We start from the raw sequence: 21808 nt of genomic DNA, 5'->3' as shown, positions 1-21808 counted from the left end.
TGTAGTCTTCTCTTGTGTTGTTGGAAGAGGGTGTTTGCTCTGACCAGGGCGTTCTCTTGGCAAAACTCTATTAACCTTTGACCTACTTTGTTTTGCACTCTGAGGACAAATTTGCCTGTTACTCCAGGTATCTTTTGACTTCCACTTTTGCATTCCAGTCCCCTATAATGAAAAGGACATCATTTTTGGGTATTAGTTCTAGAAGGTCTTCTAGGTCTTCATAGAACTGTTCAACTTCAGCTTCTTCAGCATTACTGGTCGGGGCATAGACTTGGATTACTCTGATATTGAATGGTTTGCCTTGGAAATGAACAGAGATCGTTCTGTCATTTTTGAGATTGCACCCAAGTACTGCATTTCAGACTCTTTTGTTGACTATGATGGCTACTCTATTTCTTGTAAGTGATTCTTGCCCACAGTAGTAGATATAATGGTCATCTGAGTTAAATTCACCCGTTCCCGTCCATTTTAGTTCCCTGATTCCTAAAATGTCGATGTCAACTCTTGCCATTTCCTATTTGACCACTTCGAATTTGCCTTGATTCATGGACCTAACATTCCAGGTTCCTATACAATATTGCTTTTTACAGCATTGGACTTACTTCCATCACCAGTCACATCCACAACTGGGTGTTGATTTTGCTTTGGCTTCATCTCTTCATTCTTTCTAGAACTGTTTCTCCACTGATCCAGCAGCATGTTGGCCACCTACTTGCCTGGGGAGTTCATCTTTCAGTTTCCTATCTTTTTGCCTTTTTATACTGTTCATGAGGTTCTCAAGGCAAGAATATTGAAATAGTTTGCCATTCCCTTCTCCAGTGGACCATGCTTTGTCAGAACTCTCCTCCATGACCCATCCCTCTTGGGTGGCCCTACATGGCATGGCTCACAGTTTCTTTGAATTAGACAAGGCTGTGGTCCATGTGATCAGTTTGGTTAGTTTTCTGTGATGTGATTTTCGAGATGGTAAGAGAGGTGTGCCTGTTCCCCTTGTCCCTTTGGTTTGGGGGCCAGGTGGTGCTTCATCGTTGTCGTCCTCACCACCTGCCGTGGAGAACTGACTTTTTTGGCTGGGCACATGCCCCGTGTTCCCTCCCCTTTTGTGGGGGTTGCATGTGGGCGTGGGAGCAATCATGGTGGGCTGGGTTGTGTGTGAAGGGGGACCTTCAGGCGTCTCTCACACGCTGCCATCCAGAGGCTGATGGATGTCTTGTTAGACAAACTTATCTCACACTCCCATGATACAGTCATTCCAGTGCAAAAGCAAAGCCTTTAAGATAACAGCCTTGTAAGCCTAGATTAGGTTTTCTTTCAAATCCACCCAAGTGTGTCTCTCTTGTCATTAAATTGTCACCAGCACTAGTCTTTCCTGAAGCCTTTCTGGATTAACCAGAGGGGATCAGTACTTTTCTTTATGAAACACATAATTCCCATGGACGTCCACGGGCAACTCCATATCCCTTCCAATTTACCTTTGACCTGTTTCTAATGTCAACCCAGCATATCCATAGGTGATGTTCTTAATTGGGTATCTCAGAGATTGGTAGAGGCCATTCTGTTGCAGGATGTGTGTATGTATGCACATGCATACGTGTGAGTCTGCAGGTTTTGAGAGGATTCAACTGAGGAACTCATGTACCTTGTGTCTAGCAAAACAAACACACTCATGTGTATATAGGTACAGAATTGATTCTTTGGGATGACAGTGAAAAGGTATTGTCAAGATATCTATCTCCTTGGCTGGCACCAGACACAATAGTAATCTTTGTTTTTTTGTTTTTTTTTTTAGGTTCAAATTCTGGTTTGTTTTTTTTTTTTTTTTTTTACACATGCATGTATGTATTCTTTTTCAAATTCTTTCCCCATTTTGGTTGTTATATAATATTGGGCAGAGTTCCCTGTGCTATTCAATAGATCCTTGTAGGTTACCCATTTTAAGTATAGCTGTGTGTACATGTCAATCCCAAATTCCCTAACTATCCCTCACCCCTATCCTTCCTCATGGTAACCAAAACAGTAATGGTTTAATGAGTATGGCTCATAACAATTTTTTATGTAGGTATTATGATTGTTCTCATTTGCTGATGAGAAAACTGAGATACAGAGAGGTTAATACCTTTTCTGAGGTAAAACAGCTTGAAATTGTTAGAGGCAGAGTTAAAATCAGGCTTTGTGATATCACAAACCCACTCTTAACCACTGTGCCATGTTGCCATTACAGCTGGTTTATTTTTTAGATTTGTATTGAAGACAAACTGTATATATTTTTTAAAGTAGAAGAATAGTATTTAAAATGGTTAATAAAAAACTATGAAGCCTTTATTTTTGTCTTGGAATAGCTCAAATGGATTCTGGTTAGCAATTTAGAAATGCTTCCTGCATAAAAGTTTAATATATAAATATTTAAATTAATATAAAATGTAAACATATGCTTTAAAAAGCATATATATTTTAAATTTACACCAGGGTATTGAGTATTATTTTTCCTACATGTAGAAAATGCACCAATGTGGAAAATGAATGATGATGTCTAAAAAATAAATAAATTGCACAGTTAAGAAATGAAAAATTAAATTACACATATGTGCTGCCTCCAGAAGTTCATGCAGGGCACAGAAATAGCTGCGTAGGGGGCACAAGAGCCATAAGCAATTTGGCTTTTATTCATGCAGAATTAAACTTCTCTACTCTTGTTCCTGGACTTGATTTTCATTTTCTTCTTGGTCTCTTTACTGGATGTGAAATTAATAAGAATTTAGATGGTTTCTAAAGGAATTCTCAATTAGCAGAAATAAAAAGCTATATGATGAATAGCTAGGGTTATTAAGTGGCTTCTTTGCCAATGAATCCAAGGTGTGATGAAAGTTTCCTGTAGTTTATTTTTTCACAATTTCTTTTTTTCAATAAAATTTTTTTTAATGTTTATTTATTTGGCTACACCACATCTTAGTTGTGCCACATGGGATCTTTCTTTTTGGTGCACAGACTCTCTAGATGTGATGCACGGCTCAGTGCTTGCAATGCATGGCTTAGTTGCTCTGGAGGCATATGAGATACCAGTTCCCCAACCAGGGCTTGAACCCCCATCCCCGGCATTGCAAGGCAGATTCTTAACCACTGGACTGCCAGGGAAGTCCCCACAATTTCGTCTTAACCATATTAAATATGCTGCCATTTGATGTATCACTTTTTGAAAGCAGATTTTTTGGGGTTTTTTGACCATGAAGTTTTTTATTTTAAATATTTTTTATGGACATCAATGTTAAATAATGATATAAAAATTTGATGCTAATGTTACCACTCCCTTTTTGCATCTGGAAAACAGCATAAGCAATGTGTCTTTGCTTTGAATGTCAGTTTTCCTGGATTACAGTGATGTTGGTCTACCTCTGAGTCATATATAGGAGCCATATATATTCCTTGTTGAAGCTTGCAATCAGCATAATCATACTCTTACCTTTTTTGTGGCTGAAATTCAGAATGAAGAATTCCTGTTTAGCATCCCTGTTTCAGAGAAGAGTCTAATGGAAGAGCCTGAGTTTATGAAGTACACATGTCCTGGTAGAGGGTCAGGTACCAGGGGTTGGTGATATCAAAAGTTAGAGTAGTGCCCAAACTGTTCAGAGTATGTTTCTCTGTGTTTCTATAAAAGATAGGCAAAAAACCATTTAATACTCAAATGAGAATGTGTTAAACTGAAAAATATTTGACTTACCATGTATGGCATGTTGGTATAATTGTTATAACTGGTGAATACATGCTGTTATTAGAAATTCTGAAAGGTCTCTCAAAGGAAGGTTGGCAGTTAAAGCCACTTTCTGACTTTCAGAAGCAACATTTCTGTAACAAGTGGACCATGAAACATGTAATCTGTCACTGGAAAAGTTGTAAATTTAATCTTTGCCATCACAAAGCTGTTCCTTTTGTTGTTATTGTTGTTCAGTTGCTGAGTCATGTCCAGCTCTTTGCTACCCCATGGACCGAAGCACGCCAGGCTTCCCTGTCCTTCATCATCTCCAGGAGCTTGCTCAAACTCATGTCCAGCTGTTCTTTTAAGCATCCATTACTCTTGCTGTTCCTTCCTTCCCTCTTCCCACCCCTAGTGATGCCAATAAGGCATGCCTCGCCTGACCCGTATGCAGGTGGTTACAAGCCCCCTCTCTCCTCATCTCTCCAGCCTATCTGATATTACTTCCTGGTTGTGACTTACTCTCATGGTTGGGCTGACAGTGTTCTAAGTTCCAGGTGCAATATGACTGAATAGAAAAATTTTGATGTATTTGGTGCTCCATCCAAAATTAGACACAAAAAGGGACCTGTTTCCACATGGCAAAAATACCCAAGGAATGAATCCCTAGTAGTGAAATGTGTGATAGTCTGACAGTCTAGGTGAGTTCATCTTTAGAGGTCAGTGGACCTCATTAGTGTTTCTCAAACTCATCTTTTTCTACATACTTACATTTAAGGTCCTCATGGTCATTTGAAAGTAAGGTTGGAGGGAGTTTGAGGTAATATGCTCTATCTGATGCTTTCCAAAAAGAAGTAATATTGTTGCCTAAGGGATGTATATTTTGCATGATGATATGAGAAAGAAGCAGCTACTCTCATTTATCCATTGTTTTCAAACTACCTTTCTTTTATGTTTCTTTGAAACAACTTGATGAACTATTTGATTTATGGAAATTATTCTCAGGCTTTAAATGCCACTAAATAAATTATTTATTTGGAAGATTGCTAGAAAGCTTAATGGGCTTCCCTGATGACTCAGCAGTAAAGAATCCACCTGCAATGCAGGAGACATGAATTCGACCCCTGGGTTGGGAAGATCCCCTGAAGAAAGAAATGGCAACCCACTTCAGTATTCTTGCCTGGGAAATCCCATGGACAGAGGAATCTGGTGGCCTACAGTCCATGGGATCCTAAGAGTTGGACATGACTTAGTGACTAAACCGTCACCACCATAAAACTAAGTGGGGAAAGTTTTATTTATGAGGAAAGCATTATTTCATGTTGGATAGAGTATTTCAAGATACTCTTTTGTGTCTGGGTTAGATTTTTTCCAATGGTTATATTTTGTAGATTCAATATAGAAAACAGAATCATTCAAATAAATATATGTCTTTTATTCTTTACCAGAAATCACATTTGATAAAAGAGAATTATCATAAATGGTCTAATGTGCCCAAAATCTAATACATTGTTCTTGAATGTAATAGTAAATTCCTAAAGAAAACTTTAAACTCTTTGTATACAGTAAGACTATCCAGCAGGCATAATCACATTTCTCAAATTCCCAAGAAGTACAAACTACTTTATTTCTTAAAATGATAAGTTTTAAAAATGCACACACATTTTAAGGGTTTTTTTTTTTTTTTTCCCCCTTGGCCCCAGAAGAGCATAAAGTCTTGTTGTCCAATTAGGTTTCTGTGAATAAATGTTTTATTGCTTATAAATCTGTTGAATAAAAATAAAATAATCGGCAAAATTCTATCCTATATATTTTTATGAAATTTCTCCCCACACCTTCAAATTTACCCTGAAGGTCCTTTTTTTTCCCTCATTTAAGTTGCTTAAGATATTGTTAGTGATTTGGGATATGAGAGTGTATTTTATGTTTAAAATCACATAACATAACTTTTAGCTTTTTTAATTGAAAGGGATTCTAAGAGATTGGTTTTAGAATAACTTCTTCATTCTACAGATTAAAAAAAAAATGAATCTCAAAGAAGCTATGTAAGCCATCTGATATACATGGCAGAAACACTAATTCCCAGTTCAAGGCACAGATCAGTTCAACAAACATTTATTGAGTAGTTCTTAAGGATTTTTAAATAATTGAGAAATAATATTGCCCTTCTAGGAGCTTATTATACTCTATTAGGATGTGCAGACCAGTAAATAGATAATATCAATATAATGTGTTAAGTACAGTAATAAAGACAAGTGCAGGATTAAAGTATAAAAATAGAAGAATGGATTCACTTGATAAGTGATCTTATTTTTCTTCAATTAGCATTTATTGGGTGCATGCATGAGTGCTAAGTCACTTCAGTCACGTCTGACTCTTTGCAACCCTATGGACTGTACCCTGCCAGGCTCCTCTTGTCCATGGGATTCTCCAGGCAAGAATACTGGAGTGGGTTGCCGTTTCTTTCTCCAGGAAATATTCCTGATGGTTATCTACACGAAGTGCCAGGTGATAAGTATTGGTGAAGTAAAATTGACACAGTCTCTGATCTCAGGATTCTTAGTCTTTTGCGGGACAGATGTCAGTAAACAAATCACATAAAAATGTATGATAAAAACTGATATTGGTGTCTTGAATGCAGTTCTAGAAGGGCACATAACAAAGGGACCTGACTGACTTCCCCAAGTCAGGAAAGTCTTCCGTCACTGGGATAACCCACAAATTAAAGGGATCAGGCCTACTGACTTTTAATAGTTAAGCAAACAAACAAACAAAAAAAAAAGGTTTTTCTTTTCTTTAGGAATAATAGATTCTCTTCCAGATAAGATGTATAGGACAAAGCATGCGGGAAGGGGCCGGGGGCTTCCATGTCCTCGCTGGACATGTCACTTTTGAAGCACCTCCATGTGTTCACCTCTGAAGCTCTCCATACCCTGCCCTTTTTGGGTTTTTATGGAGGCTTCATTACATAGGCACAATTGATTAAACCCAGTGGCTACTGGTGACTGATTCAACCTCCAGCACCTCTCCCCTGCCAGGAGAAAGAAGGAGGGTTGTAATTTCCAGCTGTGTAATCACGTGGTTGGTTCCTCTGGCAACCAGGCTTTATCCTATGGCGATGCTTCTTTCTGTGGGACACACCTATGCATTGCAGAATATTTGGCACACCTAATCTTTGGATGTGTGTGTGTGTTTGTGTGTGTGTGTGCTTCGTTGCTCAGTCATGTCTAGCTCTTTGTGATACTATGGACTATAGCCTGCCAGGCTCCTCTGACCATGGGATTTCCCAGGCAAGAATCCTGGAATGTGTTGCCATTTCCTTTCCTTCTGGGATCTTCCTGACCCAGGAATTGAACCCACATCTCCTACATTGACAGGCAGATTCTTTAACACTGAGCCACCTGGGAAGCCCCAATTTTTGGGTATCTAATGCCAACAGAATCTATTGTTCATTGTGAGAAAGCTAAATACATATACACTTTTCCTCAAGCTCTCTGAAGAGAAATGGCACTACTTACAGCTGAAAGTTACTGTTATATTTCTTTAATAAAAATAATAAAAAATATGTAGGATGCAGAGAAAGCTGTACTTGGAAGCAAACCATAGCACTAACACCATAGCATTATTCTAAAAAAAGCAATAAATATAAACAAATTAAGCCTTTAATTTGAGAAACTAGAAAAGCAGGAGTAAAGAAAATGGAAAAATTATGAAGAACAGAAATAAATGAATTAGAAGAAAAAAGTTGAATTGATATATATGAGATCAAAAGAAGCCTCTGGCAATGTTAATCAAGAAAAAATCAGTCAAGCACAAATCTATAACATGGAAAATAATGGATATAACTACATATATTAAAATAATTTTAAAAATGAAGATACTGTATAATATGCACACATTTGAAAATTTTAATGAAACACTTTTCCTAGCAAAATTGAAATTATGAAAAATAAGAAATCAAGAAAAAGTAACTTTGAAAAGAAAAGGAGAAATTTATCATTCAAAACATCTTCAAACAAACACACACACAACTGAAGAAATAGACATTAAGCTTATATTATACAGGAGTTCTAGGAACCTTCAAGGAATAAATATTTCTATAGCATTGGAACTCTTTTATAAAAAGAATTGAAAAGTTTATCATACAATAGTACTAAAATGGAAAATGTGAGCACACACACATATACAAATCCAGAGGACTGACTTTATTTTACTTGCAAATATAGAAGCAATATATAAAGCACCACTGGGCTTCCCTGGTGGCTCAGACGGTAAAAATACTGCCTGTAATGCAGGAGACCCAGGTTCAATCCCTGGGTTGGGAAGATCCCCTGGAGAAGGGACTGGATACTCACTCCAGTATTCTTGCCTGGAGAATTCCATGGACAGAGGGAACCTGGTGGGCTACAGTCCTTTGGGTCGCAACTGAGCAACTAACACTAACATTGCCTAACTACAGCACCACTAAACTGAAAATTGTATAATGACCAGTCACGGAAGAATGTTTTATCAGGAAATCTATTAATCTATTTTATCAAAGCATAGAAAACATTTGTCAGTCTCAACACTAATAAACATATTTGATGAATCATAATATACATTACTGATATGTTGCCTAAGAACACTAAGAGAAGGATATTATCAACCATAACACTTACATGATATTAGTTGTTAGGGCTTTTAAGTTTCTATTATAGTTATAAATATATAATCACTGTAGTATTACTGTTCGGGATTAACATTCTTTATTAACACCGTGTTTTATTGCACTGTGTTCTGAGAGGACACATCCCAACAGCCAGCATCATTAGTCAGAGGGCTTTCCTCTAACAGAAAGGGAAGGCCATGGTCAGAGGGCTTTCTCATTAAACCAAGATGCAAATGGGGACGCAAACAGTTGTAGCTACTATTGCACATTATTTTCTGGAAATGCAGCTAGGATAAGCAAGCAAGAAGGGAAAAAAAAAGGTCTAAAAATGACTGTAAAGGAAGGCAAAACTCACTATTATTTGCAATAATGTAACTGCTTCAAAAAATTTTCTGGAAATAAATGAGTTGAAATGTGACTGGCTTCAAAGTCAATATAAAAAAAACAGTAGCTTTGCTTCCTACCTAGAATAATAAGTGGGCAGAAAACAAAGATTTAAATATGTTTATTGTTTAAAAGAACAACAAAAATGTGAAATGAAGCTCAGCCTAAGATGCACGTTACATCTTTGTGCATTTGAACAAATGAGATGATGTAATCTGTGCAGTCAGTGTATATTTAAAGCTGTTAATTCTCTGGAAATTGCAATTCAGCTAAACAGAAATCAATGTAATACGTCTGAGAATTTATTACATGATTTTATACTCAATCTCAAAAAAGTAAATTAATTTGAGTAACTGTAAGGTTTAAAGAAATTTAAAGGTAATATATGATTTCTATAACTAAAGATGGTTCTGTTGTCAGAGAAGAAAGATATATCAAAAGAATAAAATAAAAAATGTAAAATAAATCCCTAAATTTGCAATTTAATAGCAGTAAATTTAAAAATTAACGTCAGTGGGGAATACAGCTGAGTTACTATTTCAAAACATACAATGGACTAAATATTCAGATTTTAAATTACATGCATGTTAAAAAAAAATAAATTCCTATGGCCAAAATGCCAAGACTAGAGCTAGAAGACAAATGACAAAACAGGAAAAATAAGGCACAAAACATGAAAAATTCTCATAAATTCTTACTTTATGAATCATTGTTTTAAAACTTTAGAGAAAATCTAACAGAAACAAAACAAAATCACCAAAAAGAATATATATAAAATCATACAGCTGTCATATGTTCTTGCAGTGGAAATAAAAATCAGATCAGCTCTCTTGAAAGTAATTTTAATAATATTCATTAAAATTCTTTAGGATATACACACCCTATAATCTGGGAATTCTATTTCTAGAACTTTATCCCAAAGAAATAATTAAATAAGCACACAAAAATATACTTGCCAAGATGTTTATCCAACTTGATTCTATCCCAGTCCACAGTTCACAGTTCAGTCATTCATTTGTGTCTGACTCTTTGTGATACCATGGACTGCAGCAGGCCAGGCTTCCCTTTCCAGCACCAACTCCCAAAGCTTGATCAAATTCAAGTACTTCGAGTCGGTGATGTCATCCAACCATCTCATCCTCTGTTGTCCCCTTCTCCTCCTGCCTTCAATCTTTCCCAGCATCAAGGTCTTTTCAAATGAGTCAGTTCTTCAGATCAGGTGGCCAAAGTCTTGGAGTTTCAGCTTCAGTCCTTCCAATGAATATTCAGGACTGATTTCCTTTAGGATGGACTGGTTGGATCTCCTTGCAGTCCAAGGGACTCTCAAGAGTTTTCTCCATCACCACAGTTCAAAAACATCAATTCTTTGGCACTCAGCTTTCTTTATAGTCCAACTCTCATATCCATACATGACTACTGGAAAAACCATAGCTTTAATGAGATGAACACTTGTTGGCAAAGTAATGTCTCTGCTTTCTAATATGCTGTCTAGGTTGGTCATAGCTTTTCTTCCAAGGAGCAAGCGTCTTTTAATTTCATAGCTGCAGTCACCATCTGCAGTGATTTTGGAGCCCCCCCCCCAAAATAAAGTCTGTCACTGTTTCCTTTGTATCCCCATCTATTTGCCATGAAGTGATGGGACCAGATGCCATGATCTTAGTTTTATGAATGTTGAGTTTTAAGCCAACTTTTTCACTCTCCCCTTTCATTTTCATCAAGAGGCTCTTTAGTTCTTCTTCACTCTCTGCCATAAGGGTGGTATCATCTGTATATCTGAGGTGATTGATATTTCTCCTGGCAATCTTGATTCCAGCTTGTGCTTCATCCAGCCCAGCATTTCTCATAATGTACTCTGCATATAAGTCAAATAAGCAGAGTGACAACATATAGCCTTGACGTACTACTTTTCCTATTTGGAACCAGTCTGTTGTTCCATGTCCAGTTCTTCCTGTCCTGCATACAGGTTTCTCAGAAGGCAGGTCAGGTTGTCTGGTATTCCCATCTGTTTCAGAATTTTCTACAGTTTATTGTCAGCCACATAGTCAAAGTCTTTGGCATAGTCAATAAAGTAAAAGTAGATGTTTTTCTGGAACTCTCGCTTTTTCCATGATCCAACGGATGTTGGCAATTTGATCTCTGATTCATCTGCCTTTTCCAAATCCAGCTTGAATATCTGCAAGTTCACAGTTCATGTACTGTTGAAGCCTGGCTTGGAGAATTTTGAGCATTGCTTTGCTAACCTATGAGATGAGTGCGGTTGTGCAGTAGTTTGAACATTCTTTGGCATTGCCTTTCTTTAGAATTAGAATGAAAACTGACATTTTCCAGTCCTGTGGCTACTGCTGAGTTTTCCAAACTTGCTGGCATATTGAGTGCAGCACTTTCACAATATCATCTTTTAGGCTTTGAAGTAGCTTAACTGGAAATCTATCACCTCCACTGTCTTTGTTTGTGGTGATGATTCCTAAGGTCCACTTGACTTTGCATTCCAGGATGTCTGGCTCTAGGTGAGTGATCACACCATCATGGTTATCTGGGTCATGATCTTTTTTTTTTATAGTGCTTCTGTGTATTCTTGCCACCTCTTCTTAATATCTTCTACTTCTGTTAGATCCATATCATTTCTGTCCTTTATTGTGCCCAGCTTTGCATGAAATGTTCCCTTGGTATCTGTAACTTTCTTGAAGAGATCTCTAATCTTTCCCATTCTATTCTTTTACATGATTTCTCTGCATTGATCACTGAGGAAGTCTTTTTTATCTCTCCTTGCTATTCTTTGGAACTCTGCATTCAAATGGGTATATCTTTCCTTTTCTCCTTTGCCTTTAGGTTCTCTTATTTTCTCAGCTACTTGTAAGGCCTCAGACAACCATATTGCCTTTTTGCATTTCTTTTTCTTGGAGATGGTCTTGATCACTGCCTCCTGTACAATGTCATGAACCTCCATCCATAGTTCCTCAGGCACTCTGTCTATCAGATCTAATCCGTGAATCTATTTGTCTCTTCCCCTGTATAATCATAAGGGATTTGATTTAGGTCATACCTGAATGGTCTAGTGGTTTTCCCTACTTTCTTCAATATATATCCTGGTATAAATCTTTTAAAAGCATTTATGGATTCAATTTGCTAATATCTTATTAAATATTCATGTATATTCATGAGTAATGTTGGCTTATAGATTTCCTTTCTTATAACGTCAGTCTGATTTTGGTATTCAGGTAATGCTACCATCATAGATCAAGTTAGCAAGTGTTTTCCTCTGTTTTTGTTTTCTGGAAGAAATTTTTGATGAATTGGTATCATTTCTTACTTAAATGTGTGAAAAAATTCCCCAGTGAAACTATTGGGGCCTGGTGCTTTCCTTTTTAAGGTTATTAATTATTAATTCATTTATCTAATAGGTCTAATAATAAGCAAAGTAGTTATGAATATATTCATAAAATTATTTCTCCATGAATGAGTTTTGACAGTTTATACCTTTCAAGGCATTGGTCAGTTTCATCTAAATTATCAAAACTGTGGACATAGAGTTATTTCATAGGATTCCTTTCTTATTTTTTCAATATTCATAGAATCCGTAACAACCCATCTTTTATTTCTTATTTTGTTAATTTATGTCCTCCCTCTTCTTGTCTCCCCTTTTCCCTCCCTTCCTTCACCTGTCTCTGTCTCTCTTGTCATTTTATTGATATTTTCAAAGGACCAGCTTTTGGTTTTATTGATTTTCTCTGTTATTTACCTGTTTTCAATTTTATTGATTTCTGCTCTAAATTTTTTTATTAAGTTCAATATATTTTTAGTTGATGTAATTTACTGATGTATAGCATAGTGATTCACAATTTTTAAAGGTTCTACTCCATTTATAGTTATTAATATTGGCTATATACCCTGCACTGTAAAATACGTCTTTGTAACTTTTCTGTTTTATACATAATACTTTGTACCTCTTAATCCCCTATTCCTATCCTGCCGCTTTCCTGTTTATTTTGGAGAACATTCTGGCCATATTTCAAGATGATTACTCTCCTTCCCCTTGCTAGAACTGTGAGGAGATCTCTGTTGGTTCTTTTCCATTAAAACCGTGTGAGTTTTCTGGAAGTAAAGCCCTCCGTGTGAGGGTTTCCCTTAGAAGGTGGCCCCCAGGAGTTTTTCATTCTCAGTCTAGTCCACTCTCAAAACTCCAGAAATTTGTCACAGTTACCATTTCGTGTTCCTACAGTAGATGGCTCCAGCAACTTCCGCTCAAGGTAAACAGATCTCAGCTGTGGTTTTCGGTGTCCTCTTGTCTTCCCAGACTTCAGAGCGGCAGTTTGCCCTATGACCTCGGTTTTCTAATGGAGGTCATTGTTTTTTTAATTTGTGTGGCTTTCTTTTTCTCATTTTGAGGACGGGAGCGACAATTACCAAGCTCTTTATATGTCAGAACGGAAACTCAAAGTTGGGAATGCTTTTCAAAAGTTTTGCTTTGCCTTTGTCCCGTGTCTTTCTTTTAAAAATCGGAATTGTACCGTGAGCATGCATTGCTCGAGTCACCCAGTTATCAGGGGTCTTCTCATCCCTACTCTTGGTCTAACGTCAATCAGTACATGAAACTCAGCCCCTTTTCTTAGTTTCACATGAAATCCAATTGCGCTTACCATTCGTCATCATTCTTTTTTTCTTCTTATTTTTGTAAGGTCTACTTAAGATTTATAGAGGCACTGAAAAAGATGACGGTCACACACTACACATCCTGCCCCTGGACAAATCCCCATGAACACAGCTCTTACAAAACCTCTCTGTCCTGTTGCTGCTTTTGGTAGTCTACTGCCCAATGCCCTGGATGCCCTGTCTACCCTCCTCAGCAGGGTAGACAGGTAAAGACTCAGCTTCCGCTTCTCAAAAGTCGGATTCTACACATAATGCATCTATTATTTTGTGGAAATAAGCCCATTTGTAAATGAGAGAAATAATGAAATACTCTATGCAGTTGCATTTCTGATCATCTTTTCTTCACCAGTAGCCAGTTCCAAGAAGGTCTAATCCACCTGCACTCTCTCACGTGGTGGGCTGCATTTGTAAACCAAACCTGGGCTGCCTCGGACTTCAGAAACGTGGGCTGTTTCTCCAGAATAGCACTGTCCCTTTCCCTCTGGCAAGTTTCTTTGTCACCCTCAGATTTTGTGCTCCTGTCATAGACATACCTTTTTCAAAGAGGGCTAGATCTCAGCCTTCGTTGAGGGCAAGCTCCTCTCCTAGTCATTAATTTCCATGTTTTCTGCTCTTCCTTAGTTAGGGAGCAGCAGCTTTTGCATCTGCTGCCTTTGGACCCCTTAGAGTTCTCTTTCATAACTAATAAATAATTTCTTGTAGTACAGTTTTTCTGTTCAAATATCAGCATGGTTTCTTTATTCTGATGGACCAGAGCCATTTGTCAATACATTGTTTCTGAGTCTTTACCTGTTTCTTTTTTTTTTTTTTTTACCTGTTTCTTTTTGATACAAAATGTTTAAGTTTATAGACTATAAAACATAAATCACAGACTATATTTTGGTCCCTTTTAATCTTTAACATCCTGCACTATTTCTGGCATGCAATAAGTACTCAAAAATAGTTTGGTGAATAAATAAATGAATAATAGTGATGATTTATTTAGCAATAACCTGGGAATGTTTATATATATATTTACGATACAAAAGGAAAAACAACTTACAGCAATGAGTGACAGTTAGTATGGTTATTTTTAAACTTTCATACTTCAGTATTTTCCCAAATTTGAATTAGTTTGAATTGAATAAAGTTTCCTGAAGGACATTTCTCAAAAATAACTCAATTCTCCCCACATGAGGAATATTAAATTCTGTTCTCTAAGGTATTAATTCACGAAATGCATGCTTTGTCCAGTCTTGTCAAGTGAAGAATATATAAGCCTCTAAAGTAAAGCTAATTTATTTTCCTGTAGCATTCATACTTTTTATTAGGTTCTTTCCAATATTAAGGGATGTTAAACTGTGAGATTATATTTTTTCCCAGAAGATAAACATGTCAATACTATACTCAGTGAAGTCTAAAAAGTTCTATATCTGGCAATGAAGACTAATTATTAAGGCATTCCAATCATCTGTATAACTCATTATGGTTCATCAGAGAAATTTATCCTGCGGCTTTTGGTGTTCATTGTCAGCAGTTAAGTGTGCCCTCAATACATTTTGCAACAGAGTGAATGACAGCTAAATCTGTAAGCAGTTTTCCAAACAGACTACTATCTGATTTGTGCATGTATAACTTATATTTAATTCAGAAGCTTTATTTATGAGATTTAACCAACATTACATTTTCATTTTGAAGTCTCTTGATGATAAGTTGAATTATAGAGAATAAGATGGATTTGTTTAAGAAAAATGGCATACCTCTCAAGATATTAGATATTTTGGTATGTTTTATATGTCATCAAAAGTTCCTTTAACTCAAATTCTTGTTTTTTTTTTTCTCCTCTTGGGAATGATATTTACAATACCTAGGACATAGAAGCAACCTAGATGTTCATCAAGAGATGAACAGATGAAGGTTTGGTACATATATACAATGAAATATTACTAAGCCATACAAAGGAATGAATCTGAGTAAGTTATAGTGAGGTGGATGGACCTAGAGCCAGTTACACATAGTGAAGTAAGTCAGAAAGAGAAAAAACAAATATTGTGTATTAATGCATATATATGGCGTGTAGAAAAGTGGTACTGATGAGCCTATTTGCAGGGTGCATAGAGACACAGACATAGAGAACAGACTGTGGACATAGAGAGGGAAGGAGAGGGTGGGACATATTGAGAGGGTAGCATTGCGACATATACGTTCCCGTGTGTAAAACAGAGAGTCAGTGGGAATTTGTTGTATGATGCTGGGAGCTCAACTCAGTGCTCTGTGCCAACCTAGAGGGGTGGGTTGGGGTGGGGAGTAGGAGGGAGGTTCAAGAAGGGGGCATATATGTATACCTGTGACTGATTCGTATTGTTTTATGGCAAAAACCAACACAAAATTGTGAAACAATTATCCTCCAATTAAAAAATAAATATTAAAATATTAAAAAAACCCAAAACCAAAAGAATGGAGTAAATTGAGAATTATACTCAGTAATGACAATTAGAATATATGAATGGGGTATTCACTTTGTGTGATATGTTGCAAGAAATTGCAAATAATATTCTGGTCCCAGCTTTACCTGTTTGAAAAAAATGAGTCCCTTCTCTTCCCAACTTGCTGCACTGAGAGAATTCTTATCTACAGACGTCAAGGAACAGCTGTTTACTAATGGATCACAGCAGGAGAATAAACACAGCAGCCTGGGCAGAGGATATTTTTCACTCTTGAGCAACTTGTTTCTCAATATTTTGTTCTCTGTTGTGGATTATAAAGTGTGTATGTGAGAGTAAACATCAGGCAATCACTCTTCCTCTCACTACATGAGGAATAACACTTCGAGGCACATTAGTAATTCATATATTCTGAGCCATGTGCAATGCAGTTCTTTATTGAGCAAAATGAGTACAAAATAGGAACATGGATTTGGTTTACTTTTCTCATTAATCTTAAGAACATCATGTTAAAATGGGAATATTTCTTTCAAAGCAGTCAAATCCCTGATTTAGCGGTTTCTGTATTCTGCTGTATTATGTTGTTACCAATTATTGCATTCCTTTTATAATTATACAGCTATTGCAATAGACCAAGTGAGATATTATGAGAATGAACCAGAGGAACAGTGATTGGACTAAGAATATTTCAATAAGATAAAAGTTTTCAAGTATTTCAAAAACTTCAAAAAGATCATATATAAAAGGAAATGAACAAAATCCCTCCAATCTAAGAACAGTCATTAAATTTGGCAGTTAGAAAGGTTTTGGTAATGTTTCAGTACACTTGGGAACTATACTGTAAAGGGTAGAGACTGATAACTCTTTTCAAAGAGATTGGCATTAAAGACCATTAGAGTTCATATGGAGTTTTGTTTCAGATAGAGTAGGCAGTATGCATTTCTTTCAGTTGGGAATGTATGCAAATATTCCCATCATATTAATTTCTAAAATTTTCTGTTTTGAAGTTGGATGAGGTTTGTGGATGATGCTTAGAAATTATCATTAAATAAATAGGAAGATAGCAGAAAGCAAAGAGGAACTAAAGAGCCTCTTGATGAGCGTGAAAGAGGAGAGTGAAAAAGCTGGCTTAAAATGCAACATTCAAAACACAAAGATCATGGAATCTGGTCCCATCACTTCATGGCAAATAGATTGGGAAACAACGGAAACAGTGAGATTTTATTTTCTTGGGCTCCAAAATCACTGCAGATGGTGAGTGCAGCCATGAAATTAAAGACGCTTACTCCTTGGAAGGAAAGCTATGATAAACCTGGACACTGCATTAAAGAGCAGAGGCATCACTTTGCCAACAAAGGTCTGTATAGCCAAAGCTATGATTTATCCAGTAGTCATGTATGGATGTGAGAGTTGGACCATAAGGAAGGCTAATCACTGAAGAAGAATCAACAGTTTGGAATTTTGAGGCTGGAGAAGACTCTTGAGATTCTCTTGGACTGCAAGGAGGCCAAACCAGTCAATCCTAAAGGAAATCAACCCTGAATATTCACTGGAAGGACTGATGCTGAAGCTGAAGTTCCAATACTTTGGCCACATGATGCGAAGAGCAGACTCATTGGAAAAGACCCTGATGCTGGGAAAGATTGAGGGCAGAAGGACAAGGGGGTGACAGAGGATGAAATATTTGGATGGCATCGTTGACACAATGTACATGAGTTTGAACAAACTCTGAGAGATAGTGAAGAACACGAAAGCCTGGCATGCTGCAGTTCATCAGGTTGCAAAGAGTCGGATGTGATTTAGCAACTGAAAAACAACAACAAATAGGAAAGATAATTTGGGGGGACAAGTGATTATCTTCACATCATTAAAAAGTCTAAATAAAGGAACACATTTTTGAGTGTGTATCTTGTATATAGCTTGTATATAACTTACCACATCAGTTTATCTTCAAATATAATGGCATTCACTGCTGCTCAAAAAAAGCATGCTTGGGCTGTAGTCTCAATAACAGAGTTAATATAAGTTCAAAGCATAGATCAATAATATAGATTAATATGGTTCAAAGCATAGATTTTAAGTATTATAGTATTTAATAATACCTTGCTATTATACCTATGCTGCTTGGTCCTTTCCTGAGGCCAAGCCTGTATTCTGAGTGCCAATGTTTAGCTCAGAAAAAACATAGAAAATATAAGATATGTATCAAAAAAGACTAAAGTAATTTTTTAAAGGATTGTGAATATGATATAACAGGAACAAAAGATTTATCATCCCACATTAAAGCAAAACACAGGATAAAAAACATGAATAAATGGTTAAGATGCTATACATCAGATAATGAAGGAAACTGATGCCGAGTGATGAGAAACAAGTGGCTTGAGTTCAGTGACTGCTCCAGAAATACTGCCTTCAAAGAGTTCTCAGGCTGAAGCCCAGGGAGAGGGAATCTAAGATGCCCTGAGCTGAGGAGATGGACTGAGGATTTTTGGAGGCGGGCATGACAGTCCACTCCAGTATTCTTGCCTGGAGAATCCCCACAGATGAAGGAGTCTGGAGGGCTACAGTCCATGGGTCACACAGACTTGTACATGACTGAACCAATTTAGCATGCACACACTGAGGATTTAGGATGATCAAAGCAGCTAGAGTTTGCAAGACAGAGTCCTAAAGAGATGAGAACTAGACTGAGAAAAAGAAGAGATGTGAAAATTTCCAGCATTCATGCAGGATTGGAAATTGTGCCTGTTCCTACCAACCAGACTGGAAAATCTAATAATTCATGGAAAATTGGATAAATACATAGAAAAGATTTGTGTCAGTAATTAGGCAAAATTAGCCTTAGACCAAAGCTGTTCTTGTCCTGCTTGATATATTTTAAACACAAGACCCCAAAAGATTAAACTGTTTCCAAATTTTAAGGGAGTATTCCTAATTTTACAGGATACTTTGGGAAAATTGAAGAGGAGGGAATTACTTTCTGACTCATTCTATGAGGCTGGCATTACCCCAAGAACAAATCAAAGATCTAATAAGAAAAATTAGGCTGTAAACCAATATCCTGCCTGAGCTTAGATGCAAAATTTCTAACCAAAATTTTAGAAAATTAAATTAATAATATATAAAAGGAGTAATGCATCATGACTAAGTAAAGTTTATTCCAGGAATTCCAGTTTGGTTCACATATTTGAAAATTATATATTAGAAATTAAAAGTTAAATCTGTATGGTTATCTTAATAGATGCAAAAATATTAGTAATAAAATCCAAAATTTATTTCTGATAAAAAGCTGTCAGAAACAAAGAAATAAAAGGGAATATTTTGAATATTTTAAAAAGGGCATTTACAAAAACTTGGGCTGCTATCACAACTTAATGATGAAAGACTGAATGCATTTCCCTTAGGTTCAGGAACAAGACAAGTACCTTCACTTTCCTTATTTTTAGCTTTGTACTGGAAGATTTAGTCAGTCCAATAAGAATAGCATTTTTCAAAAAACACTTAATTGAAATACTACAGATTGGAAAGGAAAAAGTAAAATTGTTGCTATTTGCAGAAAACATGGTCATCCATGTGGAATATCTGATGAGATCTATAAAAAAGCTTCAAGAACTAATAACTTAGTAGTATTGTACTATAGAAAGCAAAATCAAAATACAAAAATCAATTGTGTTTCTTTGTGCAAGCAATGAACAGCCAAAAATTAAATTTAAAAAGTGTTTCATTTATAATAGTATTAAAAATGAAATACTTATGGATAAATCTGAAAAAAATGTATAAAACTAGTATATTAAAAGCTGCAAAATTGAGAAAAATTAAAATAGACCTTAATAAATGGAGTGATATACAGAGTTTATGGTCTGGGAAAGTCACTATTACTAACATGTCAATTCTCCATATACAGATTCAAGCAATTCCATTCAGAAGACAACATGGTTTTCTTTTCAGTAGACAGTGATAAGCTGGTTCTAAAATTCATAAGGAAATGCAAAATAAGAACAAATCTGAAAGGCTACTTGACATGAATGCTTACTATAAAGCTTCAGTTTTCAAGACAGTGTAGTAATGGCATAGAAAAGGACAAACAAATCAGTGAACCAGAATATTGAGTTCAGAAGTAGATTCAGATAGAAATGACAACTGATTTTCAACAAGGTACAGAGGTTATTCAGGGGAGAAAGTATGGTCTTTGCAACAAATGGTGCTAGAAAAATTGGATGTATATGGGCAAAAAAATTCCAGAATAGCAACAAAATCATTGATCCATAGCTCACACCATAAAACAAATTAACACAAAAATGGGCAATAGGCCAAAGAAATACTAAATATATAAAACTTTTGAGAGAAAATATTGTAGAAAAATCTTTGTGACACTGGGATAGACAATATCTTAGGTATGACACAAATTCACTATCCGTAAAAAGGAGAAAAAGAAAATTAGACTTCATCAATTTTAAAACTTCTGCTCTTTGAAAGACACTCTTAAGGGAATGAAAACACAAGCCCCCAAACTGGAAGAAATATTTTCAAATGATATATGTGATAGGAGGATCTATACAGAGACTACACTTAATCAATAAGAAAAAAATTCAACTGAATATTGAGCACAATTTTGAGGAAGATCTTTCACCAAAGAAGAGTATCCAAAGATAGTGGAAAATTAGCCTATGAAAAGATGTTAAATACAATTTGCCATTCAGTTCAGTCGCTCAGTCGTGTCTGACTTTTTAAGACCCCATCGACTGCAGTATACCAGGCCTCCCTGTCCGTTGCCAACTCCTGGAGTTTACTCAAATTCATGTCCATTGAGTTGGTGATGCCATCCAACCATCTCATCCTCTGTCATCCCCTTCTCCTCCTGCCTTCAATCTTTCCCAGCATCAGGGTCTTTTCCACTAAGTCAGTTCTTTGCATCAGGTGGCCAAACTATTGGAGTTCAGCTTCAACATCAGTCCTTCCAATGAATATTGAGGACTGATTTCCTTTAGGATTCATTGGTTGGATCTCCTTGCTGTCTAAGGGACTCTCAAGAGTCTTCTCCAACACCACAATTCAAAAGCGCCAATTCTTTGGCACTCAGCTTTCTTTATAGCCCAACTCTCACATCCATACATGACAAATGGAAAACCATAGCTTTGACTAGATGGACCTTTGTTGGCAAAGTAATGTCTCTGCTTTCTAATATGCTGTCTGGGTTGGTCATAACTTTCCTTCCAAGAAGCAAGCGTCTTTTAATTTCATGGCTGCAGTCACCATCTGCAGTGATTTTGGAGACCCCAAAAATAAAGTCAGCCACTGTTCCCACTGTTTCCCCATCTATTTGCCATGAAGTGATGGGACCAGATGCCATGATCTTAGTTTTCTGAATGTTGAGTTTTAAGCCAACTTTTTCACTCTCCCCTTTCATTTTCATCAAGAGGCTCTTTAGTTCTTCTTCACTTTCTGCCATAAGGATGGTGTCATCTGCCTATCTGAGATTATTGATGTGTCTCCTGGCAATCTGGATTCCAGCTTGTGTTTCATCCAGCACAGCATTTCTCATGATGTACTCTGAATATAAGTCAAATAAGCAGGGTGACAATATACAGCCTTGATGTACTCCTTTTCCTATTTGGAACCAGTCTGTTGTTCCATGCCCAGTTCTAACTGTTGTTTCCTGACCTGCGTACAGATTTCTCAAGAGTAAGTCAGGTGGTCTGTATTCCCATCTCTTTCAGAATTTTCCACAGTTTGTTGTTATCCACACAGTCAAAGGCTTTGGCATAGTCAATAAAGCAGAAGTAGATGTTTTTCTGGATCTGTCTTGCTTTTTCCATGATCCAACAGATGTTGGCAATTTGATCTATGGTTCCTCTGCTTTTTGTAAATCGAGTTTGACTGTTTGGAAGTTCACAGTTCATATATTGTTGGAGCCTGACTAGGAGGATTTTGAGCATTACTTTACTGGCATGTGAGATGAATGCAATTGTGTGGTAGTTTGAGCATTCTTTGGTATTGCCTTTCTTTGAGATTGAA

Source organism: Bubalus kerabau, chromosome 9 (genome assembly GCF_029407905.1).
Source record: "Bubalus kerabau isolate K-KA32 ecotype Philippines breed swamp buffalo chromosome 9, PCC_UOA_SB_1v2, whole genome shotgun sequence".
In the NCBI taxonomy this organism is placed as follows: domain Eukaryota; kingdom Metazoa; phylum Chordata; class Mammalia; order Artiodactyla; family Bovidae; genus Bubalus; species Bubalus kerabau.
This window is presented reverse-complemented; position numbering follows the sequence as displayed.